The sequence below is a fragment of the Centrocercus urophasianus genome, unplaced genomic scaffold (assembly GCF_019232065.1).
Source record: "Centrocercus urophasianus isolate 14NV4802_14NV808 unplaced genomic scaffold, USGS_Curo_1.0 seq_73, whole genome shotgun sequence".
Taxonomy (NCBI): domain Eukaryota; kingdom Metazoa; phylum Chordata; class Aves; order Galliformes; family Phasianidae; genus Centrocercus; species Centrocercus urophasianus.
The window spans coordinates 5,428,328-5,455,708 of NW_024885344.1; the positions used below are offsets into that span (position 1 = coordinate 5,428,328).

The 27,381-nt window shown below is 35.6% G+C and overlaps 1 long non-coding RNA gene across 2 annotated transcripts in view; it reads right to left on the minus strand.

Annotated features, from left to right (window-relative positions):
• The window catches only part of LOC122170624, a 97,765-nt gene that overhangs the window by 47,740 nt on the left and 22,644 nt on the right, over positions 1–27,381 (minus strand). The window lies entirely within an intron of this gene.

Below are 27,381 nucleotides of genomic sequence, written 5' to 3' on the forward strand. Positions count from 1 at the left end.
TTTTTTCCTTTTCTTTTTCCCTTTTTTCAAAAAAAGAAAAGAAAGTTTGACCCAAGTGTATCCCAAAATCCTCAGAAATCAAGAGGCAGATAAAACTAGACATCATTCCTGGGGTCTGTTTCTACTTTCAGATTATGACTTTCCTTATCTTTGCCTTAGGACACCAGTTAATCTCCTATCCCCAAGCCTCATCATTTCCTCGTGAGTTAGCAAAAATTTGTTAAACTCACCAACGAAGTATGTGTATCCATTCCCCCCCTAGTGGAAGATAAAAGCCTTCTGCTACTACAAATTACTTCATTAGCTCAAGTGCTAAACAGCTGTTAGATATTTCAAGAACCTAGCACCATTGATGATCCATGTGAGGATCCACAGAATTTCACAAGATTAAGTCCTCAGTGGGTTTTTTTAGTCTAATTTTTGTTCCTGTATTGTTGCTGAAATTAAAATTGGTTTACGTAGTTCTGACATGCCTCTCTTGTGCATTGGTATATGGAAACAATTCAAGTCTGTAATGATACAGTTCCTCATGTGAAGCCAGACCTTACTTAGTTCGTGGTGCTTAAAGCTCCAAGGATGTGTAGAAGGTAAAGGGATGTCCTCAAGTTTAGAGCAGTTAAAGTCTCCCTGTCTGATTTCTACCTTGGCTGCTTCTGCAGCATTTCAGTAGTGTTGAGAAAATGACATCATCTGAAATTTTCTGAAATGGATGTGGTTTCGTTTTTGTTGTTGTTTTCGTTTGTTTCTTCATTGTTTTTGGGGGGCTTTTTTTTGTTTGTTTGTTTTGCTTTCTTCTCTTGCCCATTGTGAAATCACATAGCAAGTGTGAGCTGAGCTCTTAATGCTGCAACTGAGGACACTGGGACCAAAAATATCCCAAGATGAGCTCTTCAATTAGGCTGTAAAACTGCCAACTGATCTATGTCAGACTGGCCACCCATGTTCTTTGGCTATTTTAGCTGTCACTAAAATAAAATCATTAGTAATTGTAAAGTGTCATGGACAGGTTGAAAAGACTAAAATATCTACACCAGTTCTTCATATGGAGTTAAATCAGCAGCTACTTCTAATTCAGAGATTCTGTAATACTTATTTCATTTTCCCCAATCCACACCTAGTTTCCACAACCTCCCAGTGTAACAAGTATCTAAAATTCTGCTGCTGTATAGTCAGAAGCAACCCTGTCTATCCAGTGGAAACCTGGGGGCAGTCAACCAAAGAGGGTTGGAACTAGGTGATCTTTCAGGCCCTTTGCAACTCAAGGCATTCTATAATTCTATGATAATTCCCAGAGAAGCATGTCACTGTTAATAGAGTTTAATTCAATATGCAATCATTCCTAAGACTGATTTGAATGGAGAAATTCCTGTCTATACCCATTAGAAGGCTTACTCCACTGAATTCTGCTAGAACCTAATTGCCCAAGAGAGTGATGCCTCCTGTTAGCTAATAGTCCATTCAGTACAGCATTTCTCAGAGAAGTAGGAGATACAGATGAAATTTTCCTGTTCTTCTGAAGTGGGTCATTCTTCAAACATTCACATCACAGGTTTACAAGGCATACTAGAAAGGGAGTATACAGGTACTGTTTCCAACAGAAACTATGCTACAACATGGAATGATGATGAGTACAAACTTTCTGAACAGGTGGTCTTCAGGCTGGATTAGAAAGTCCTCACCTCCACTACAGGTTCTTCATATTTTTAAATGATTGCTTATGAGAAAAAAAAAAAAAAAAAAAAAAAAAAAAAAAAAAAAAAAAAGCAAAGTAGATATTGCCTATCTTAGGCAGCAGCTGCTCATTAATTTCCTACATCATTCTAAACTACACATTCGTTAAGTGCCTGTAAGAAATTGTGTTTCACCTTTACTCCTTCTTGCCTGATAAAGTGAAACTTGAATGCATTTTTGCAGTGTGATGACTGTGAAGTACAAATTGGATTCCACCATCAGAGACGAAATTAGCTAAACCTGAATTTCTGAAATGTCAATGGAATGCTGAAGTAGTAAACTAATGAATCCTTAACACAACCGAAACAGTACACTGAACTCCTTTGTTGTCTCCTCTAGTCAAATTTGGAAAGTAAGAATGTAGTGTGCTGCACCAAGAATGACAGACGGACTTGTCTAAAGTGCAAAGGTATGCTTTCCTGTACCACTGATTAAGATTCTTAAATTTTCCAAGATGAAAAGACTTTTATCTTCAATAATCCTCTATGGGCAATCCTGGAGACCTACTGAATTTGACAGTTAATGTTTAGAATCTTCTGAAATATCTTTACATTCCGAACAGATACAGGGTCTGATCACATAATTCCAAGTTTCTGGAATCCAGTGTGAGGTCACATACTTTTTTTTGCACTTATTCACTGATACTAATGTAGGAGCCCAGCAGAAATTTTTCTGTCCACAACAAAAGTTTCATGTTACAGATCAGATTTGGATGGCGCATCATAAATAATGCATAGGGTCCTACATTGAAAAATGAGACTGTGAAGAACTGAAAAAAGACTAATTTTCAGTGAACACAATTCGTCATAGCTTTTAATGAGGCTGAAGTTCTGTAAGAAAAGTAGAACTTGGCTGTAGAATTAAAAGTGCTATGTAATTGAAACTTGTATCATACCATACTTGAAACTTGTATCATACCCCATGTAGGTACAGTGTGCAAATTTTTCTTGAAACAGAATCTTCGTTGTTGGCAGCTCCTATTTTCTTAATAGTCTTCTGCATTATTTTTAGCCAGTTTAGATAAAGAAAGTAAAATTTTAAAAATTTATATAAGGTTAAAATGCAGGTAAAGGACAATTCTATATATCTACTGACTGAAAAACGGACAACAGTCTACTGCCTGCCAGTCTTTAGAAGTTGGCTTCAATTTATTTTCTTCCAGTGATTCAAAAACACATAGAGATGACCTGTTTATTACAATTAGCATATCTATTACAGGGTATTGTACTGCATAGATAATCTTATCCATTTTACAGAGCTGTTTTGAGGTCTAATCAATATATTGGTCTGGTCTTGCTTTCCTTCTGCATTTTTAAGAGTAATTTGTAAACAAGTAGTGTGAAGACCACATGCTCCTGCCTAACACATACAACAGATTTTGAAATCTTCCCCTAAAACTATATTAAGAACTGAATATAAGTGATTTTAGCTAAAACCTCAGTACGATACTTTTATTGCCTTTACTTATGGCAATAAATCTGTCACTCCCTAGGCTGCCATTTTCAAATCAAGTGTCAATCATTTCCAATAGTCTTTATTAACTCTTCTTTTTTGCTGAAAGATCAAAGATAAAAGCTGAGCCTATGGCATACTATCAGATAGGAAATATTAATTGACTAAAGTATCTGAACATTTGGAGTAAATCTGAAAACAGAACGATCTGTTATATAAACTAATCTAATAGATTCCACACTTTGTATAGCCAGCCGCTGTCAAGTTACAGATTATGAAACCAAGTAATAAATCTTAATTTAAAAAATGTTTCTCCATTTGAAAAGCTTGAGAATTTATTTATCCTTTCTTGTTTTGATGTAAACTTGATTGAAGTTGGCAGAGCTCTCTGACCTGTAGGGGGTCTAGTATTCACTCAGATCCCTATGGGAGGCTGTGGATGAAGTCTCATAGAGGTCAATTGCAAAGCAAGTCATGTGATACATGCCTCTTCTTTGCATCACTTACTCTCATGCACACAACATGTAAATTGCTGGGACTGGTTTCTAAGATGGGTACTCTGAGGTGCTGAAATTCAGGATAGGGATCACGCTCACCTTTTCTGAAACTAGTAAAAAAAAAAAAAGAAAAAAAACTTTCCCACAGCTAAGTTTTAAATAGTTCAGGACACAGTTCATCCTGGGTTGCAATCCTTGTTATAGAGGAACAAGCACTCTTCTCAACAGTTAGCATTTAAATGGACTCCAAATACACAGCTTTCTGATATGGCTACAAGTACTAGACACCAGTACATTTCTTAAAATATGCCAGAAATCACTCTGATCACAGCAGCTGATTCAGCACATTTAACCTACCTCTTCTTGCATGGAAGTGTCCTTCCCTCCTCTCAGTAACAAGGAAGTGAAGCCCCTTTCTGCTTTCTGGGTATGGCTTGCCCATGCAACTTTAAATTTAAAAGACTGTGTTAACTTTTCTTTCCAAATTAATTTGTATGTGCATGTGTGTGAATATAACAAGGACAAGAGTTAAGGAATTTTTACATATATACATATATTTATATATATTTACAGAACAGAAAGAGACAGCTTGGTTAGGTAGGATTCCTTCGTTTTCTAAGTATAGGAGGACATTAATTTGTCATTTATAACACTCCTATTTAAAATGCAACAACAATTGTTGATTTATAACACTCCTATTTAAAATGCAACAACAATTGTTGTGTTCAGAATGTTTGAGTGACAACAGATTCACCAACAGGTACAGAAAACATTCTCAAGTAATTAACCAGCATAACACCCTCAAAAAAACCCCCACAAAACTGTAAGCATTAATCCATGAGATACTGCAGATTCACTGGGGTTTTAGATTGCTTTGGCTTAGCTCAAGCTAAAATATGGTGTGATAGAGGCCAACAATTAGATTAGAGAAGGGAGTGAACTGTGCTAATACACTGTGAAAAAGAAAATGAAGGAAGATGGTTTTTAACACATTATTTCTTCCTCATTTTTATAAAAAGAACAGTACATTACTTCTCAGGGGGCTCTGTTATTTTCAGGCATCCCATCTGAAGAAAGATATAATTATTATTATAAAAAAAGGAAGCAGACTCTTTTTCTAATGAGATATATCAGATTAAATATGGATAGCTGGAAACATTCTACAGAACTTAATAGCTTTCAATGAAAGAACTATACTGTCAATTCCATTAATTTTTCCTTAAGTTCTTTATTCCTCTGAAGCCATCATAATCAAAGTCTGTTTAAACTATTCCAGTATTATATGAATTCATTAATCACTCAGTCTGCTCAGTTCACTGTCCCAGATACAGAGAATTCAGTGTACAATTGTTTTTCTCATAGGGAAGCACCTCCTCTCAGAGTAACATCACAGACAGTCAGTTTGATCATGTTAGTGATCAGCAGATTCAGAGTTATATGATAGAATCGCAGATCATAGAAACATAGAATGGCTCGTGTTAGAAGGGACCTCAAGGATCATCACGTTCCAACACCCCACCACAAGCAAAGTTGCCAACTGCTAGGTAAAATAGTAAATAAGATTGCCCAGGGTCCCATTCTACCTGGCCTTAAGCACCTCCAGCGTCAGGCCATATTTATCAGCCCTCTGTATTTCACAACTAGGTATGATTTTCTGTGTTTGTAGGTTGCAAGAATTAGACAAATTCTATGTTTTTGTTTCTGTTTTTTTTTTTTTTTTTCTTCCAAAAGCTTGCATATTCTTAAATATTCTAACTAGCAAGAAAAAATTGCCAGTGGAAAACTACTCAGAGACATATGCTCTCCCCTCAATTTATTCAACAATTTCCCATTAGCATTTACATGGAGGGGAGAATAGAATGCAGAATGCAATAAAAATGTGTTTCACTAACTAAATAAATTCCTTTATATATTGTGGCAAGACAAATAAATAAACCCAAAGATTTACAAACAGTCACCTTGGCTGACATTTCACAGAGTTGGAGCCTTTAGCAATATTTTTTACTTAACTCCATCCTTGCAAAGCTTGATCTCTTTTCCCAAAACCTCATTTCTCAACTCTCCCCTGCTCTCCTCTTTCAGGCCCACTTCCCAGTTTCTCTCTTTCTTTTTCCTTCCAAGGTGTGATTGCTCTCTTTGCTCCCCAAAGTCTCCTTCCTTATTGTTTTGCTCTGCTTTAATGAGTCCAAGCCTTCGTTCTACTCCAGAAATTGCATTTACCCTTTTTGTTCCCAAGCACATCTGTCTCCTCCAAGCTTTCCCTCCTGTTCTGACCTTCCTGTACTTTAAGATATTTTTTGCCAAGTTTATTTCCCCTTTGTCTTTCTTTTTACTTTTCTGATGCTTTTTCTTCTCTCAGTGAACTAAAAATCTTACTCTTTTTTTTTTTTTTTTTTCTTGAGCAATGACAAGTTAAAATTTGAGAACTCACATTTGCAAGCACAATAAAATAGCAGCCCTTGTGGTAGTATTTTCACCCTAGTATGAGCAGGAAAGGAGACTGAAAAACTGAGCCAATCCAGACACCACTGAAAACAATAGAAACTTTCAAGACTTATCAAGTGGCATCTTGTCCTTAGCCAGAAATTCATACAGAAATGCATTTTGCCATTTGATTTTAAGCTTCCAATTTCTAATTCAGTTGTAAAACTTTATACTCAAATGCAGTGATGGATATAACATTACCTGTTTAAAATATTCAGATTTGATAACTTGATGTCATCTGTATGTTAATTCTTGCAACTCTCCTATAGACTTGTTATTTTTTTCATGATTTCCATTGAATATGACAGAAAAAACATATATTTTTCTGCCTCTAAAATGAGCAATATTCTTACTTTGTCCTTCACTGATGTATATTACTTTAAAAAGTACGTTAAAACTTAATATTTTGTGCAAAAATAACGTTACAGGCTATTTGCAGATTAGTTTACATTTTACTTTGCTGCTAAGAAAAGAATGAATTTGTATCAGATGAGAGGGGGTTCTTCCTTTTTCCCAGAAATGCTAATAAACACTTCGCTAATTCATTCACTGAGGCAGGATCAGAACATAGGCCAACACAATAGATATTTCTTATTTAAATTCATTACTTTCCTAGTGCTCTATGCTACATTCCTTAGCCAAGCAAAACTCCTACAGACTTCCTGTATCAGGTCCATCATTATGATTTAGTCAATTGACAGAACCAGAGTGGTACCATCTATTACGACTGGCAAATAACATTTGAATTCATCTTCCCGTTATTCACAGGATGACTCATCCTGTGTCGTACACACTTCATTTTTGATTTATGTAAGATGTACATTTTAACATCTTTTTTGAGAGTTGCAATTATTTAATCTATTTTTGTCATTCTATTCACTTGCTTTTTCAAGTCATTTTGCATTAATAATCAGTCTCCATTCTTCTTCATTATTTAGTATTATTTGGTATAATGAAGTGTGTGCCAACTAAGACTTTTGGATGAGTCTTCTGTATGAGTGACACATTTACTGCTGAAAGTTAAAACATATAAAACTTCAGATACTGAAAAAGGAAGATATTTGTAAAAGTACTGTTTACTTTTGAACATTATGATTGTGACTTGAGCCAACTCAATAATAACAGTATGCTTTTCCCAACTATTTGTATCTATACAAGAAATGAATATGTTGTCCCCAACAAGTCAATACTGAGAAATGAATCATCGAGGTTGGAAGGGACCTCAGGAGATTGTCTGTCAATCATCTAATAATAACAGCTGCTCTCCTCTCATCTATCACTTTCTTGCTCTGAATGGGGTAAACTAAAGCAGGTTTTATAGAAATGCATCCAGTCAGATTATGAATATCCTCAAGGATGAGTTATTTACAATCTTTCTGAGCCACATCCTCCAGTCTTTGAACAACACTGCTGCAAAAAGCTTTTTTCTTACATTTAATCAAAATTCCCATGTTCTCATTTATACTCATTGAGTTTTATCCTTTTACAGGATACCACTGATAAGTCTGGCTTCATTTTGTTTACTCCCTCCCTTCAGGTGTCTGTACACTTTGCTGCCACAGGTTAAATGTTAAGAAGGCTAAGCAAAGAACTGAGTATCATGTTAGCAGACTTTCACTTCTCATCCAGAAAGTGTACAGTTGGAAGGAGTAACTACTTAGATCTGTGATACTCATTATAACAATGTAGGCCATTACTGGAGATTGCCATTTGGCATCAAAAGTACAGTTCTCTCATACACTCTAAAATATCTATAACAAGGTGTCAAATCCCCAAATGAAAAGAATATCATTACTTTTTGACACAAGCCTGTACAAATTAGCTAACTAAAAGAGGCTGGATAATCTTCCATCATTTGGCTAATACATATATCTCAAAGGCACATGTACCATGAACAGAGCCAACATTTTTTTTCTAAGATATTAACAGCAAAGTCTTCAGCACAACCGATTTGCACTTCATGCATATTTATCCCTTGTCATCGTTTCCCAAACCTCTAAATCTGTTCATTTTGTTTCATGGCTGTTTCCACAATTGTAGTTCACAAACCATCAGTCACTCTGGTGACACGAGGGAAACTGATGATGATTCTCACACACTTTAAGGGATACGTATATAAATGTATGTATATATATATACATACACATATACACATATTTTTTCCTCTTTTGGTTCAAGTAATCCAGAACAATGTCCCGCTATCAAGAGCAGGGGCCTGGTGCTGTAACAAATTATGATACGACATGCTATCTTCTTTGTCTGCCTTTTCATTCTTAGCCAGAAAGAAAGAGAAAACACTGTGAAATATTTCACCTACAAAGAAGACAACTTCAACTGAGACACATTTTTACTCGTGCTACAGACTAAGATCCATTTACATTTGTCACAGCTGAGCTGATGGATGATAGCATGTTAATACACCGTAACCTAATCTGAAATCAAGGATGACAGAATGGCATTAACAATACTGGACCTTCAGCTTTACAGAAGATAGTGGGCTTATGCTGCTGTTCTATTTTTGTGTCACCAGGGATACTATGTGTGGGAGGAGGTATCACCCAAGATCTCTAATGAGCTAAAAGTTTGTAACTAAACTAATAGCTTGGATTGCCTTCTCCAGAACAGATGAGTAAGATTGAGGAGTAGTAACATTCATACAGTATACATTTAGTATTCTTATAAATGTACAGTGGCTATTTATTGACTGAGGATAAGACACCTAAAAACACTATTTTCCTCCCAGTTCCTTTTCCTCCAGATATTCAGTGGAAGACTTTAAATTAAGCTGTAGTACCTCCATGTCCTTTCTAGATAATACACTATGTAAAGAGATCCCGATAATGAAGAATAATCAATATATGTACATCATCAAGACATTGATAGCACAGCCTAAGTTGAAACACATCATGCTATATTGAAGTGTCTTAAGGTGAAAATTTTTTACATGTTTTAAGGTCACTGAACCAATTTGATTAATTTTGAATATTCCTTTACTATTTCATAGTAGTACAAATGTATTAAGACTCTTAAGTTCTGTTTGGCTAAAATTTCACACAGTGGTAGGTTAAACCTCTTTGTTGATCCCAGGATTAGCCTTAGCTTTTAAAGCTCATACAAAGAAAAGTTCTATAGTCCTTTCATCTGAAATCTTATTTTCTTTAGGATTATAAGATAATGCATCTGGAACAACATTCATCCAGGTTTGTGGTTTATCTGAAAGTCAGTCCAAATTCCAGTAATCGCAAATGACATCTGGCTAAACATGCACTTGGGTCAAGTTTAGACCTCAGCCACTAGAAAAGGCTGTGGTTAAATAGCATGCTAAACTTGACACCTCACAAACAGAGGAATACATATTCAGTACACATCAACACAAAAAGTTAAACACTCCTTTATTTTTCTCATGGCTCAACATTTTCTTTCAACAGCTTTCAAGATTTGTTGCCAAAAGCTTTTGTGGTGTTTATATAGTGTTTTCTGTAACAACTTATGCTAAAAATATGCAAACATATACCTGATGCTCCCTACCATTCTTTAAATCATAAATTGATATTTCAGAGCTGTAACCAGTGGATCCAAAAGGCAAAAATTTTATTGTGTAAACTCAACAGGCAAATAATTTAAGAAAAGGAAAAACCAAATTAAAGAACTAGTTTGACTGTAGAGGACATATCAGAAAATCTGTAAGTTCAAAATCAACTTAAATTCAGGTTAGTTTTGTCAAACTGTAATTAAACTTGGAAGTTAAAGGTTTTTATCAGCTGTTTCAGATGTCAGTTCTTAGTGAAAGGTGATAGCATTGTTTATTCTCATTCCCCTTTTTCTTGTGATGATGGCCTTGTCTTGCTCAGCATTATTTTTTGGTTCTGAAAAAAAAGGCCAACTATCACCCCATAGTTTCTCTTGGGTCTAGGTTCACTCTTGCTTACATTTTTAAAACTTCACAAGAAGTGAATTCTTAAAAGTTACTCTTCTTGAATCACCCAAAGTGTTAAATCTCTTGTGCACTTACTGCACCTTACATCACTGTAGAATTTAATACCAAAAGACACTTAAAGAGAATCAACTCCAGTCTTGAAAACTATTTAATGATATTTGTTTACTGACTGTAATAACATTCTACTGAGTGAAGATTTTTAGATATTAGACTTTCATTAAACACATATACTGCTACATGAAGTACCATTCATATCTGTTGAGTATTTTTCATGCTAGTTTTAATTAAGATGTTAGCAAGTCATTGAAGGCACACTGTATTTTTTTAAAGCAGTACGATATTTGCTGTCCTTCTTCCTAGGCTACTTACGCTAAAGATCCCACACCTCGGTATTTTCGCTGTTGCTTTTTAAATGGTCATACCATGTAAATCTATCTCCTGCTGGGCTTTGGGTTTTTGAGTATTAACATTAGCTCTGAATACTTTTGCGTGCAAAAGATATCACCCGTGGTATTCAATGACTGGAGATCCTTCATAGCAAAAGATATTGTGTAATTAGAAACATCCATCTCAAATATTCCAGCTTGTTGCAGTTAGCAAAGAGATAGCAATGAAAGGGAAAATTTATGTTTAAGGAGACAGGAAGATAGACAACCCATGAAAATACCCACAAATGAAAGAAAATAAGAGCACATTACACAGCAGAATTATAGTAGCATAATACTTGCTGCACTGCAAAATGAAGTGAAGGAGAAGGCAGAAAACAACATGGCAAGAAAGTAACAAGGTGCAATAAGCCCACTTATTAGGAATAGGAAGAGTAGAAGAGAAGAGGTGGACAAGAATTTGATTTAGGGTTTGGGTTTGATTTTTGGTAATATCTGATAAAGCTTGACCTTGGATAATTCTTAAACTATTTCTACTCTTTTGTCTCTAAAAATACACTGTTCTTTTGAAAGTACATGTTTTATGTTGCTTGTATACTCTTTAATTACTCCCTCTCCTGCTTTTAAGGTGACATTTTATGTTATTATATTTACAGCTCTTTCCTATTCCTTCTTCACAATCATCTTTTTAACTGACTCCTATTCCTTTGGCTCCAGACTGAAAGTAACATCTCCACTGTTGATAGCTTGCCATGGTTTTATAATTACCCCCAGCTGTTTGTAAAGCAGGCTTTCTATCTTAGTAGACATTTAACTTGCTTGTTCATTTTTCTATTGGTCAAATGTAGATAAAGTCTATAATGCCAAATAACTGTACATCGACTCATTTGCAAGATTACCTTTGCATACTATTTTCAGAACATTTCCTTACTGTCTTATAAAGACACTTCATATCTAGCATTTTTTATTAAGAATTTCTTAAAAGCTTTTCTAGAAGCTGGGCCAGTACCTATTTATAATAGTTATCAGTATGCTAATTGGTAATGCTGCAAATAAGTTTCCGTAAGTAACAAGGACTACCTAGGTAGTGTTACTGAGAGTCAGATTGTGTTTGAGTTTCTTATGTTGCTGGATGCAAAAGAAGCTGATTTCTGAATGAACCACTTCTAGAAAATTATTTAATAGTTGTTGGAATGAGAAAAAAAAAAATCCAGTCTACCATAGGAGATGAATGTACATAGATAGGATAGAATGTTTTAAATTTAAATGATAAAGAAGTATACATCTTCAGAGAGATACATTTTTCCTCTTAAAATATTAGTAGCTTACTCAGAGTTAAATACCAGCAATCCAACATTAAGGCTATAAACACAAGCCTTAAGCTTGTGCTTTAGCTCAAATTCTCTATCTTTCCTTGTCAGTATGATTAAAGGCTCAGGTTTAATGTAACTGATGTCTAAGGAACTTTAATTTTCCTTTGATAAACTGAAAAAGAAATCATTTCTTTTATGTTAATCCAAAGGGCACAATGTTACAATGGTCTCCTTGTGATGCACTTAAACTTGTGAAAATCTGTTCTTATCTTTAGAGCCCTGTCGTAGCAGCTACTACAATACCCAGACAGATATAAGGGTACATGCAGTGGATTAGTCTGCAGCAATTAGCTATCAACACTTGGTAGTTGTTGCTATGGTGGGAAGAGAGTCATATATAATTTCCCATAATGATGACAGTAAAATAATAATTGCTTCAGAGTAAAACCCAGTGGAGCAGGGAACATCTGGAAGTAAGTAGGAGAACCTGAGGCCCTGCACATTAAGTATATCTGGATAACTGGCTTGGGGAGTGTGTGTGAGGGGGTGGAGGTGATGTTATTTGGTTTCTGTATTCTACTAAAATTACCACTTTTGTGTCACTGCTCTTTCATGATTACCTGGGCAGATACGCGTGTAGCTTTAAACCTTTGTGTAGAGCAAAACAATTTGCAGGGAATATGAAATCTGTAACAGAATGAGGTCTATAGATTTAAAGTCTATAACAGAAATTAAAAATTTAGTGTTGCCTTCATCATTCTAATCCAGTGTTATAATTCAGGACCTTCTTTCTACCCTTTCTGCCTCTTTTCTAGAAAGAATGCCTGAGATATTTCCTGTGGCTATGACATGACACGTGTAACATTCATATGTATTTTAAATTGTTTCCCTTATATTTTGTGCCTTGCTTCATTTAAGAAGAAATTTAACATGACAGACGTTCAGCTCAAAGGAATTCATCTTGTCTGTGTCGTCACTGGAATTAGATGCCTCACTCCTATCTCTCTTTTCCATTTTCATTCAAATTGGATGGAAGAAACAACCCTAGCAGATTCAGCTCATCAGCTATATTGCTGGTAAAAATCTATTTGGAAAACAGATCCCTCCACATGAAAATGTGTGTGTTAATTAGCCCCTTTTGTGTCAGTCTGCTTCTGAGCCAAGTCTGAAGAGTCATTTGAGGGCACTGAATGTCTGTTCTGAAGAAAGGCTTACATGATCGAGAGTGTCATGACCACTTGAGAAACTTTCTTAAAGGATGAGAACTTTTCTGTTGGCAACATGTTATCAGGAACATCTAGTACAGCACCATCAAGGATTTTCTGTTTATTTTAAAAATATGCAGACACTACAACTCCTTTTAGTTGTAGTGGTACAGAGAATTGAGGGCAGAAGGAAAAATATGCAGACGAAGATTGATTTAATGAATAAAGTACATTTCATATTGAATAAGTGTCTGGATTTAAGTGCCACAAGTTTATCTGTCAACTCTGGCTCCAACTGTAACTCCAACTCCAACTGTAACTGTAAGCACAGATGAAAGAAAAGAAATACAGCTATGTCTTGTAAATTTCATCTTCCATTAAGAAGGCTAGCCATGGACAACTGAGGGGCACTGGTCAACTTATAATTTGCAAAAAGAATAAAATTCAAGGGCATCTGCATGATATGTGACCATATTTACTAAATGTGTTTAGGATTTAAAAGCCTTGCTTTTTTTGCTTATTCAGTTGTAGCCAATGAAGTGTAATGTAACGCAAACCACCCTCACTTCATTGGCTCATATAGGGCCCCAGTTCTCTGGGTGGAACTGGAGTGAGCAAGAAAAAGCTAACCAGTTTCCTAACTAAACCAGCAAGTTTCTTCATTCACTGCCCCCACGTGAGTCCATAAACTCAATCTATCTTTCCCACTCTCTTCTCAAAGAGATACAAGGGTTATTTTTTCGTAACCACCCCAAACTGCATTTTTGAGAAGACACTACTTCCTTCCATTCTCAACTATTTCAGAGGCTGCCAGAGGCTGCCCCTCTTCCCAGAAGTCACTCACAAAGTCAACAAGCAGTTTACCCTCTAACTGTTTTGATGTTGGCCTGCCTTCCAGCAATTCTCAATTGGCACATCATCTCCTGCAGACTATAATCGGCTTGGCACATGTTAAAACAGCCATGCCAGGGCTATGGCCAGAAGGAGTCAAATGCTGTGTTGCAGTTAGTTTGTCTTGCTACAGTTTCACCAGCACATTCAAAACCAAGTTCTCTGACTGGCCACATTATCTAGCACTTTAAATCTCCTTTATGATGAACTTAGAGCATTGCACGTCAAGCAATGTCAAGAAATAAAACCCCAGAGAGCTCTCCTCCAGAATTCTTTACACAGAATTCTTTACACAGCTCAGGTAGTGTGCACTCCAGTCACATAGCCCTGTATTCCAAAGCACCAAATCAGAAGGCACAGCCTGCCCTAATACAATCATGGATCAGACAGTCTAACCTCCATGCTTCCCTTCAAAAACCCTTCTAAACAGAACAAATTCATAAAGCAGGCATTTTTATTTGTATACAAGATGTTCACATCTGGGAGAAGATCATGATCATGTCCATGGGGATAAGAAAGAGGAAGTGGACTTCAGCATTCCCTGTGAGGAGAAATGTAATGAGGCAGACACCTAAGCCTCCAGTCCTTTCTCCTATTGCAAATAATGACAGTGGAATCTCTCTCCTATCTATATGTCCACAATCGCCTTCCTACTAAGCCAAAACAGCAGTCTTAGCAGGCAAGATCACACCATTCAGCAAAAGTAAGAAGAGCGTGCTGATTGTTAAAGTGATTAAAAACACAGCAGCACTCCTCCAATAAACTCACCTCTGTTTACTTCAGTTCTATGTATTCAACACTGTGAAGTCAAGGCAAGTGATTCTATCCACCTAACCTAAAAAGAGTGCAGAGAAGGCATCCAAAACATCCTCAACACTGATCAGTAAAGTGATTGCAAGTTACTTCCCAAAGAATGACTGACAGACATTAAGAAGGATCTCATCTCAACCCTGTTTGTTTTCAATCTTTTACTTTTTGGTAAGGCAGGATGTCCTGTTTGCAGTAGTATAGAGAAACTGTAATAATGGACATTTTTTAATGAATACACAGTGGAGAAGACAATAAATCAGTACAACAGAGAAGGCTAGAGGCACTCACTTTGTTCACTGTTGTTCCACATGCACATGTTGCTCTTAGAGAACATTTTTTTCTTGCAAGCTTTGAAAATCCTTGTTACTACCCAATTGATATTTAAATTTTCTGCTTTTTCCTAATCCACCTTCAAAAACCCACTAACACTTGGAAAACATCCAAACAAAGCAGCCCATTAAGGGTAGTGCTTCTGTAAAAATGTCAACTCCTAACCTGACTGCAATTAATATGGATAGCCTTTTCATATAGATTTTGGTTGCATTTGTTATAAATATCTTCTGTCTTTTGTGTTCTTCTCTTTCAATTTTAAAACAGAGCAAAAAAGATCTGTCATTGATGTTTCACTACTTTTAAAGTTTTTTTTTGTCTTCGTGTAAGGCAAATACTATCTGCTTAAATTGAAAAGTAGAAATTACTTTTACACTTAAGAACAAAATCTAGGTTTGCTGTTCATGAAAAAAAAAACTATTATTTTTATCTAATGCCTAATATATGTTGATATAGATGGTAAATTTCCTTTATTATGCAAGAGCATTATCTATGAAGATCGAAGTCTTCACTGGGTTGGAATGAACATTGACAGTTCATATTTTCCCTATAATAATTTTGTAGTCTTTAATGATCTTTATAGCACTCTCCAGAAATCCACCTGCTCCATATGCAATGCCTCTGCGCTTTAAGAAAACCAGAGAAAAACTCAATGGATACATGGCAGTCATTCCATGTAGCTAAATTCTTGTAGTCTCATTAATATTACCAAGCATGCTCGTGATGCATGCCCAGAATTGAGTAAATGCTGTTACAGCAAAAGATCCTGGTGCAGCAAAGAAAAAGAGACTTCAATGGAACATGTACTGATGATAGGGAAACAGTGAACATATACGCATAAGGATGTTAGGTTGCTTTGTTTCTGGGCAGCAGGTTCACCTCCCTCCTTGAAGCATTCTGCTTCCTCCCTTACACCTCTCCTGTCATGCAATTACAGAAAAATCAATGGCAGTGATAAAGGGATGTACTGAGAAAGCTCCCTAATGAAAGGCAATATGAGGGGCCATAGAGTGTTTCTGATATAAAGCAAAGGAAACTATCCTTACAAGAGGTACCTACCTACAAGAGACTGTACCCCAAGGATTTGGTGTAAAAATGAATGGTTGAAAATCATTGAATATTCATTGGAGTCTTGTACAAATACTCTCCCTGAGCTGCCCTTGTCAGGGAGATTCGCCAAAGCATTTAAGAGGATAGAATCATAGAATTTTTTGAGTTGGAAGAGACCTTTAAGGGCTATCCAGTCCAACTCCCTGCAATGAACAGGGACACCCACAGCTAGATTAGGTACTCAGAGTCCTTCCAGCCTGACCTTGAGTGTCTCCAGGGATGGGGCAACCACCACTTTTCTGGGCAACCTGTGCAGGTGCCTCACCACCCTGATTGTAAAACAGCTTTTTTCCTTATGTCCAGTCTAAATTTCCCATCTTTTAGTTCAAAACCATTTCCAAAACATATCCTACATAACTCTAGGACTCACAAATAACTTTCTTGCTTTCTGTGAGAGTGAAGGGCCACCATGTCTTTTCACACAGGGAGGGTAAGTTGTGGAAAAAGTCATTTCCTCCAGCCTACTGAAATGACTAAAAATATTTGACAGCTCTTACTGTAACACAGAAGTTACATAAAATACATAAATGTATAATATTTCACCACCTCACAAGGTTTTGATTTCTTCCCTGAAGTTATAACCTAAAGATCAGTGTTTATTTAACATTTTTGAACAAGTCAGAACATGTCCATCTAAGACTAGTAAAATGTACTCAGTGTTGGCAACGAGGCACAGAATGGCAAGTTTCTCCTGCAAAAACCTTTGAAATACAAGAAAATAAAAATATTGTTTTTGCACGTGTTAATATAGGTCACTTAATTTTATGGTTTATCAAAGATCAGTCGTGTATTGCTATGCTTGAATCTGTGTGTGGTTTGTTTCCTTTTTCTGATACTTTTGGTATTAGCTCAATTTCAGAGTTCCTACAAATTTACTGTAAAGGATCTGTTTGACAATGAGAGAAGGAGTTGCCAGCCATGCCAATTATAGTGATTTTGTGGTGTGGAACTGTATGCCACTGGGAACTGAAGGCCCATGACTGAAAAAAGAAAATGCTTTTCTAGGCATCTCTCTTTCACAGTTCTCATTCAACTCAAGATACGCCTTCCTAGCATGTTATCTAAAGAAAAATATTAGGTTAGCATTAGGACTTTTTGAGTAGACGATATTAAACAGGGACACAGAATAAATTCTTTTTTTTTTTTTTTTCTTTTGCCTAGGAAAGTAACATCTGGAACAAATAGAGTCTTTAACTGATTATCATTAACACAATTGTGTTGTGTTCTCAAAGAGCTATTAAAAAGTGTTAACATGGTTACATCATGAACTTCAGCTGGTTCTTATAACACATGAATCAACCAAAACCAGAAATGTTCACATAATGCAAGTTTAAGATACTGTGTTTTGAAACATGATTTTGAGAACATTTTCATTAAATTGAGGATTACTTGCCAGTTACTGCAGTCCGTTTGAGAAAAGATGTCGCTACTCATACCACACTGGACAGTTTTTAAGCATACATTTAAATATATTTACAGGTCTGCAAGTAGTAAAGCCGCCGATCAGTTTGGATGAATAGACAAAAGCGAAATGATTCTGTCTTGCATATTATTCAAACACTGTCTTTTAAACAAATATCACACATAATCAGAATTAAATTCAGGCTAAATTAATTTTGAAATAAGTTAATGAATAATATTAAACACTGTGTGTCTTGAAGGGTCTATAACAATATTAAAAATGTCTCCCTATCTAGTCCCCAGTGGAAAGCGACAGCCTTTTTTTTTACCATGCACCGCATGACGCATGACTACAAAGCAGGAAGGAAAGAAAAACATAGACATCTGTAGCTGCAGAGATAGAATCAAGAACCTAGGAACTGTCATTAACATCTGTTACAAATCTCTTTTGACATCAGTGCCTCCCTGTACACCTTTATGGAGAATAACTGCATCAGCTAAAAAACATTTCTTTCAGCAGACAGACATTCTTGACAGAGCTTCCCAAGTAAATCATGGTCACACCTCAATTACTTCATCATATATACTAATATACACAAGGTCATGCAACTGGTACCTCCAGAAAACTGCGCAACATGAAAATACGAGAGACTCTTTCCCAGACAGTGTTTAGCCATCGAGGTTTCTGTGACTCCATTTGAGCACTGAGAAGCCGACCTAAAGCTTCCTAGTTCAGGTGTGCATTTGTCCACATCCTGAATCTTGAGTTAAGGCTTGAATATGTACACTTTGCTGTGGTTTCCAAAGAAAGATATTGTGCAAGTTGCTCACCCTGTGAAGTATAAACATAGCCTCTGTAAGAGCATTACTCAACAGCACTGGCCACAATAACACAGGCTGTGCAGCCATGGAGAAGCAACAATAATTTTGTGGCAGGAAGAGAGAAACATGAGGAAAAGAAGTGAGTATATCATGCTCAAAGCCCAAGAAATGACATTTTTGCTATTCAGACAGGTGTTTTACAAGACTGGAAAGTGGTCTGGGCAATGCCAAACATGTAGCTGCTCATGTAGCCATGATTCCATACTTTATTAATCTGTAATTACATGACCACATAGAATTTTTCACTAAGAAATTCTCCCTTATTCAGGGAAAAAATTAAGTGTACATTGGGGGCTTATTAAAGGGTTCAGGTGCAACAGTAGATCTTTTTTTCTTTTTTTTTCTTGTATGATGTGCTTGATATTTCAACTGTGAAGTCTTTTTTTCCTACCTTGAGGGGAAGGGCAAAAGAAGCAAACAAATCTTGTTCCACATGTATGAGCTAGGAATTGAATGGGATTTCTTACTGACATTCTAATATGAATAGAATCAAATAGAGCAATCACAATGGATGTTGCTCCAAAAGTTTGCTTCCTATATTTCCATGGAAACTATAAAATAGAGCACAATAACAATATTTGATAGAGCAAGTTCTCATCTACAAGATACCATTTTTCTACATTGTCATCACCATTAGCTGTGCATTTTCACCAACAATGAACAAAAGCCTGCATACCACATTCGGAAAAATCTGCACCAGTGGAAGCGACCCATTTCACAAATTCAACACATTCTAAGACAGTAGGTTTCAATTTTGCTGTTGGACCCATGGTTTATTGATTAGTATATGCAGTTTTAGAGCTGTAATACTATACAAAAATATTACAAGTTTACATGACACAAAGCTTCAAATGAAACTCACTGTACTTTTTAAAATTTGCTGAAGTTTTGACGGGTTTTGTTTTGATTTTGTACCTGTAGTCTTTATGCCAACTCACATAACAACTGCTGACATCTCTGTAATGTTATAAAGAATTACATGCCATATCGTCTTCTAAAACCTACACAAATCAAATCAGCCCTGAATTCTGCTATGCCTTGTTCAGCAGAAACAGGATTTTATGTTCAGAGCTGATTGGGCTCAGACTTGCATTTCTGTATGAGTCAATAGCATGTATATTTGGTATTAATGATTATAGAAACATTCCCTACCACTTCACATGTAAAGAGAAGCTCAGATAATACTTAAGGATTCATAAATTTAGAACTGAGAGATTGTCAGCAATGTTTATCACCACCAATGGACAAAACTTGACATTGTCAAAAAGTCTACTTATGGCATCGGAGGTTGCTTTATTGGTCTTGATAAAAATCTGAGCCATTCGCCATGTGACAGAGCAACAAAATAAACACCACAAACATTGCAAAATATATGTAGACAGCTGTTTGTGTGTGTAATTCTTATTTAGTCAAGAAACACAAGGATAGAAAAAGAAATATATAAATAAAAACTTACAAAATTAAAGAGCAAGAAAAGATTTTAGTTCTACTGATACAATTTGCCACACACATCACTACATTTTTCAAATATTAAAGGTTTTTGAACCACTGATTGAAGCCTCTCAAAATTGCACCAGTATTCAGATCTATCCTATAATGATAATGTCATCACCCATAAAGATTCTAAACAGCAACATTTCTCTATAAAAGCAGTAATAATATTTGATCTATAAAATGCCCTATGTAAAAAAATAGTCATGCAAGAAAAATAATGATTTCACAAATTGAAGATGTGGTAGCTATAAAATGAAAATACAGAAAAATGAAAGCTCCATTTAAATGGATAGCAAAATTTGAAGTAAATTTGTATTCCGTCTTTCAGTCATTTGGAAAAATACTAAAATTCCAAACAATTAAGTCAGTTGGCTTATGAGTCTTGTTTATCTCCACCATCTAAATTTCTGTCCCATGACACTTCTTACAGAGCTTGCTCCTTTTTCATGACAATAAAACCTGCTTTCTTACTTTTTTGTGTGGTTTTGGATGTTACAAAACATTTTAGATTTGTGGGGTTTTATTTATTTATTTATTTATTTAAAGATCTAACACATATTCTACATAACACTGAAGGAAAGTAAACAGTTATGGAAAGTTAGTTTCAAATAAATCTTAGCAATCCTAAATGGTAACCACCAATTAGTATCTAAAGAAACCAACCAATGTAGCTTTTCCTCTTTCCCACTAGAAAGCAATCCTGGCAGTAGCCTCTCTGCCAGCTGTTTCTTTTCCTTCTTCATACTCTTTTTTCTCCCCTGTGCAGGAACATGGCTTAACCCATGTGCAGGTTTAGGGACTGAAAACAAAGTTTAGAGCCAATGAATCTGTTCTTGGAATCAGAATACTATTCTATAAATCAGACATGGACTAAGGTTTACTAATTAAACTGCTCTCTATGCATGACAAGTAACACAACTGTTATCTTACTAACTTTATATATTTTATCATATAGTCATCAGATAAAGAATAGTAATTCCAGGGGAAAAAAAAAAAAAAGGGTTGCAAATAAGGTCCTTGACACGAACACTTGTGGATAGTGTAAAGGGAAAAAGAAGAAAATAAGTAAAAGGAAGCATCTGTTGGGGCTTCATCCAGCTATGCTTAACACTTTTGGAAGATGACAGAGACATAATATGCGCAGGGCTACACAGTAACTTGTCATTTCCTATAAATATAGAGAGGTGTTGCTCCGGCCACCATAGTGTTTTCCAAAAAATACATAGCCTGGCTCGCTCTGTTTTCCGTCTATAATCCTTAAAGTACATTGCAAAGTATTTCAGAATTGTTGTTCATATTTTACAGATAGGAAAATATGGAAGTGATTGCAGTAATGGCTCAAGCGGCTCGAAGTAGTACTGTAACACCAGGGTAAAAAGTGATAATATGCAGCACAATTCAGCACAGATATATTTAAGACCTATTAGAAATGAAAGACACATTTTCATTTGTTTCAATGCATTCAAATGCAGGATGCATCAAAATCTGAAACCACAGTTTTGTAAAAAGTCTTAATGGCCTAAACTACCATCAGTGTTTAGAAAGCATATGCTATTAAAAAAAAAAAAAAAAAAAAAATCTGGTGAAAATAAAAGGTGAAAAATACATCACGCTTACTAAACAGTTATTCTTCAGAACCATAGAATTCATGGGTGGGTGAGTTAAGATAGATTTGCACCTACTATTCTTCTAAATAATACTTCTTAGGACAACAGTTGCAGAAATAGTTTCTATATCCTAGGGATATATAGATGGAGGCTGGATCTTAAATGACATTAGTTATCTTTTTATCACAGCGAAGCACACATCAATAAGAATCAATGTAGCTTTTATTTGTATAAATTTTGTTATTTTGTGGGTTGTTTCTGTACAGTCATTGGAATTCTGGCGATTTTACTTGCTCAATAGCTAAATAAATGATTCGGTAGTTTCTTAATGAAAGCAAACCTGATCAAAATCTTGAAGTTATAGTTAACTGAAGATTATAGTTAACTGAAGATTATTTATGGATTTCTGTTAATTTTTCATAAGCCCTTAATGTTTTGATAAAAATAAACCTGCTCATTGTAGTTAATAGGTCAAATTAGAAGCAACGTATCAGTATCTTCTGTTTGAAGAAAGAAATCTAATAAAAAGGTCAATAAGGGGGCTCAGCCTTTGAAGATGCAGAACATACTGGCTTCCGTCCAAGAAACAATGCAGAAATGTTATGAGATAAGCCACTTATGTGTAGTAAATCACGAGTGTGAAGAGAAATGAACCCAGAAGAAAGAGTCCTAAGCAGTGTCGTATAAGACTGAATTAGTAGTAAATTAAATAAACTAAAAATAGAGTAAGGGGCTGTTTCTTTTTCCTTAAAGACATCTTATTTCATCTCTAAGTGTGTTTGCTTACAAGAAAGTTATAGAGCAGGGATAAGTATTCTTTATTCTTACTCATGCAAGAGTTGTTCAGGTCAATGTGAAATAAATATTTTTGCCATGTTTTCTGTCTGATTTGCATGGAAATATACAACGAATCTATGACAGAATGCACAATATTCAGTTTGTTCTCTTTTACAGTCCTTTCTAAGGCAGCAAAAATAGAAAAACAAATCATATGCATGGGCATTAGAATTCACATGCATAATATGTGGAAAAGGAAGAACACTATAAACCACGTACATAATTCCGAAAGTAATGCCTCCTATTTATTCTCATAGAAACTACAACAAAGAGAACAATAATTTGATAGAGAAAATTCTCTGCTACAAAACATCTTTTTTGAATGTAGACACAACCATTGGCCATGCGCTTCTGCCAGCGATGAAAAAGAGCCTGCATATCATGCTCACAAACTTCTGCGCCAGCAGAAATGACTCTCTGCCACCACTGTTGAAATGCACAACCCACCGCCTCCCTGTGCTCACTTTCACTGTTTGGTGCCTCTCTGCTGCCATCTGTCACAGGGCAGCAAAGTACAGTTTTGGCAGGAAGGTTCAGCTTCTATTGCCATGCCACCAACATCCAGCCTCTCATGTTGTGGGCTAACAAAAGAGGAGGCACTACTTTCAGAACAGTCTTCATATATCTGGTAGATTATTGTTCAAAAAATACATGATCAACAGATGCATCTTTGAGATCATTCAGGAAAAACAAATATCTCTACAATTCATCTACTTGTGGAAGTGAAAGTTTAGAAAATGAGATAAATACCTAAGGTCATACATGTATCTCTGGGAGACACAGACATTTAAGTGGCAGTGGAAGTCAAACATACATATTTCCCAGGCTACTGCAATTCCGATTTGTTTTGCCTTCTTTCCCTGTATGCAGGCATTGCACTATGCAGTAATATTTTTCAATTTTCTTTCTTTGTTAATTCTGACTTTTTGTTTCTTTTAGAAATAAAAAAAAAAAAAAAAAGCAATTTCTTGGAGCAAAGATGATCTATTCAGATGATCTTAACATTGGGAAAGGGAGAACAAGACTACAGACGGCTGAAACCGGGGATTTCCAGTTTAATGGAAAATTCTGGTATTCTGATTATTCAGAATCAGAATAAACTATTTCAAAATTTCCCACAAAACAGAAATTGAAAAAATACCCTAAAAACTATGCTTTCAAAAAATGTTGAAACACATTTTTTTTTTTTGACATTTTAGTTTTGTTAGTTTTACACTACTTTTCATATTTTATAGTTTTTGTTTTGCCAGAAATAACTGCACGTTATCTGTTGTCACTTAATTAAGTAAGTAATTTCCATAATAGATGTTATTGTGGTGGGTTTTTTGTTTGTTTTTTAAATCTACTTAAGTATTTAAATTGCGAAAACAGTACATATAAAAATTGATGTGCATTTCATTTGCATAGGAAAGTAAGATCAGTATTTGGCTTTGTACTATTTTTAGCAGAAACTTTCTAAATCTCCGTGGAAAAAAATATAATATATTATATTGAAGGATATTCCAAATGTAGACACTCTAATTTCTGTGATAAACTAAATTTATAGAATTACTCAGTACATTCATTTAACGAACCGATGGGTTAATTTTGACTGTTATTAATACCAGTTGTTTCTATCGCTTCTACCCATAAAAGAAACTCTGAACTGAGATCCTCACACACCCATTCTCTTGAAACATGTTTTTCTTGATCTGTGAACATAAAAGGTTTCAATTTCCTTGATTCTCATTTAATCGGGAAACTTGCACTTTCCCTGTTTTGCCCTTAAGAGAAACTGCTTTTCATGGCACTGCTCTTCTCTTTTGTCTTTCTTCAATACTACCATTGTAATGACAGCTCAAATGTAACATCATTATTCTCCCCATCAAATTTGTACCTTGTTTTTCATGTAGTGATGATACTACTTAGGTCACCATGGGAAAAAGTGGGGTAGTTTGTTTTTTTGTTGGTCCAGTTTTTAAAAAAACAGTTGGCAAGGATTTTTCTACCTGTCTTACTTTGAATTTCAATGCAACATTTCTTATTCACACAATATTTACCTTCACCTGTTTCTCCAAAGTTTCCTAGAAAAGAAAGCTAAACTTCTCCAATAGCAAACAAGTAAATAATTCATGTGAGACTGTAAGAACTAAGCAGTCATTTCTGTCTTTCAGGAAATAATGCTACATTGTAAATAACGTTTTATCTTATCCAAAAGCAAGCAAGATGATTAATGAAGTAAATAAAAAGAGAATTCTCCAAACCAAAAGACCTTGAGCTGGATGCTAATAAGAAAATAAGGAAAATATACATTCAGATTATGCTAGAATGAAAATGTTGATTCTCCACTTTAAAACCTTTTCAGAAAAGGATCACAAAAATAGTAAGTGACAGAAGATATAGTATCTCTGTTTATGAAGAAGCCAAAGGTAATACTCAGGTCAAAGTCTGCATTTACAAGAATCCTAGATCAGCATGCCAAAATAAGGCCTTATGGTGGGGTTCAGTTACCTAAACACTGTTGCTGAAGGCCATTTGAGATGCCCTAAGCTATCCAAGAAATCTATCTAGGGTCAGCAGATATGACACAGAGAGGAATTACATATCTTTCAGTAGTGGAAGCTGGAAGACATGCAGGATATCCTACAGCCCTAAAAATGATACTGGATGCCCAGATTTAGGGAAACAAATACTGCCTTTAATGCCTAGCTTTATGATTGTCTCCTCAAAAAATGAAAAGAAAGGAGAGGAGAGGGGAGGGGAAGGGAAGGGGAAGGAATTGAGGGGAGGGGAGAAAAATACAATACAATTTCCATTAGCGCAACAAAATGAGTTCAGAAACCAGTCAATACAATCAGTAGGCTAAATAGGCTAAGGAGGCCTACTGAAGGGCTGAGGGAAGCCTGATAAGACAGTGTTCTTCTAGCGGTTCTTCTGCCTTTTGGGGGGAACAGGGAACATATTACCACAACATTCAGTACCATTCAATCAGCTTGTATCTCACTGCATTTGTATATGTTTTGTGCAGAATTGCTGCTTTTAAGACAATGGTATCTATTCTGATTCTACCTTGATTCCAGAAGAATTATTATCCTAATATAGGAAAAGAAACAGCAGTTCTATATAATATAAGTAACTCAATATAGGTACCAGTGAACTAGTACAGGAGAAGGCAAGAGAACAGTATACACTTTGCCTTTCAGGCACTGAAAAAAAAGCCAAAGATATTCAGACTATTGTCTTTTATAGATTTAGAGAAATTCTGCTGAGTCCAATGGATTTTTTTTTTTCTGAGTATTTTTATGACTACCATACATTATGGAGTTTACAGGTGCATTTTATTCAAAGTTGTAGATATAACAGCAACTAGTCATTAAGAAGTAAATCATACAGCAATTTATTCTAAATGGTTTATTACCTAATAGCTTTTTACCAGGAAGAAATGAAAAAATCTCTAGTAATTAGCAGACTGCTATACTGAGTAGAATAAATGATCAGAAGAGAAGCTGTGTTTTAGGAGAGTAGTGATTCCCAGATAAATATGTCCTAAGGAATGTTTTATTTCCTAGGAAAAAAAAATATGGAATGGGTTGTAAGAAATGTATTGCGCTGTTTAACAGTAAGTCTAAAAATTATTACCAAAAATCTGTCATTGTTTTCTTGTCCTTTCACAAAATCACTTGAAAGTGACAATTAGACAGAAATGGAGTGCTTCCGAAAGTCAAATTATATTGCTGGAATGAAGGTACAGAGTTCAGAGTGGCTCCATCGCAAGAAGATGGATCAGTACTATGGAGAGAAACCACAATTCTTTGGCTACCATGAAAGACAAAAGTTCCACCTTCTGCTGTGTGTTGCTGTCATGATCAGTGGAGGCCTGGTAAAAAGTCAAGAAAGCCACCATGAGGAGTAAAATGAAGGTTTGAACCTTGGCAGTGGGGATGTGAGAAATGTACTGATTCCTTTTAATATTTAGGAAGATAAAGGAAGAAGTGCATGCACCCATCTATAGTACTACTCTTCTCACCTCCTCCTATTAGGCTGGTGAAATAAGTGATATATGTGCTGCAAGTTGGGGTATCCCTTGGGATATCCTCAAGGCATACTTAGAACCATGCCACTTCTCAATGAACTCTGAATCACAGTGGAATTAATAAAATATACCAGGATTACAAAATAATGTGCCTTCAGTATAAATGCATATTGGTACACTTGAAATTCTGATCGGTATTGCCAAACAAACTTACCTGTGATTCTGCCATTATGCAAAATTAGAGGAAGCCCCTTCCAAGGAGCTAGTTTATCTAACTCTAACCAGCTTAACATTACACAGAGCAGACTATCAGCCATTTATAGAAGATACTAATAACCAACTACATCCTTTCTGCCTGGCTAGTATGATAAGGTTCAAAGTGGATCTGAAAACTGAGGACCTGAAACAATATGACCTCAATTATTATTTTTAATAATACAGTACATCTAGCTGTTATGGTTTGTGACATGTATTTGTTTGCAGTCTTGATTAATGCTCTACTTTTAAATGCCATCTTCCAAAATGAAAGGCTAACAAGTACAAACTGTATCCATAAAACAGCATCTCGATTTTATTCTCAATAGCTAAGTATTGAAATGCAAGCATACATTATAAATAGAAAAACAGCTGGCTTGGAGCACACTGCAAGCCACTAACACAGTTGAGGGATTTGAATGACATCATAACCCGTGAGAGCATGCTGCTGGCCAGCTGGTGTTATTTATAATATACTCATAATTGAGGAAAAATAAAAAGGCAAAAGTTAGGTATTGCAGAACTAACAAATTCTCTCCTCCCCAGTGTCACTTAAATTATTAAGAGTAATTATGAAAATTGCTTCTAAAAAGGGGAAAATCGCCTTACAATTACAAGAGAGCATTTAAAATAAAAGTAAGAGAAGCCCTTCAAACTAGGCTACTTGAGTTACTACATTCATAGTACTGTAAATTCTAGGAAATTGTATGACTTCTGTGTGGTTGCTAAAGAATCACAGGGCTGTTT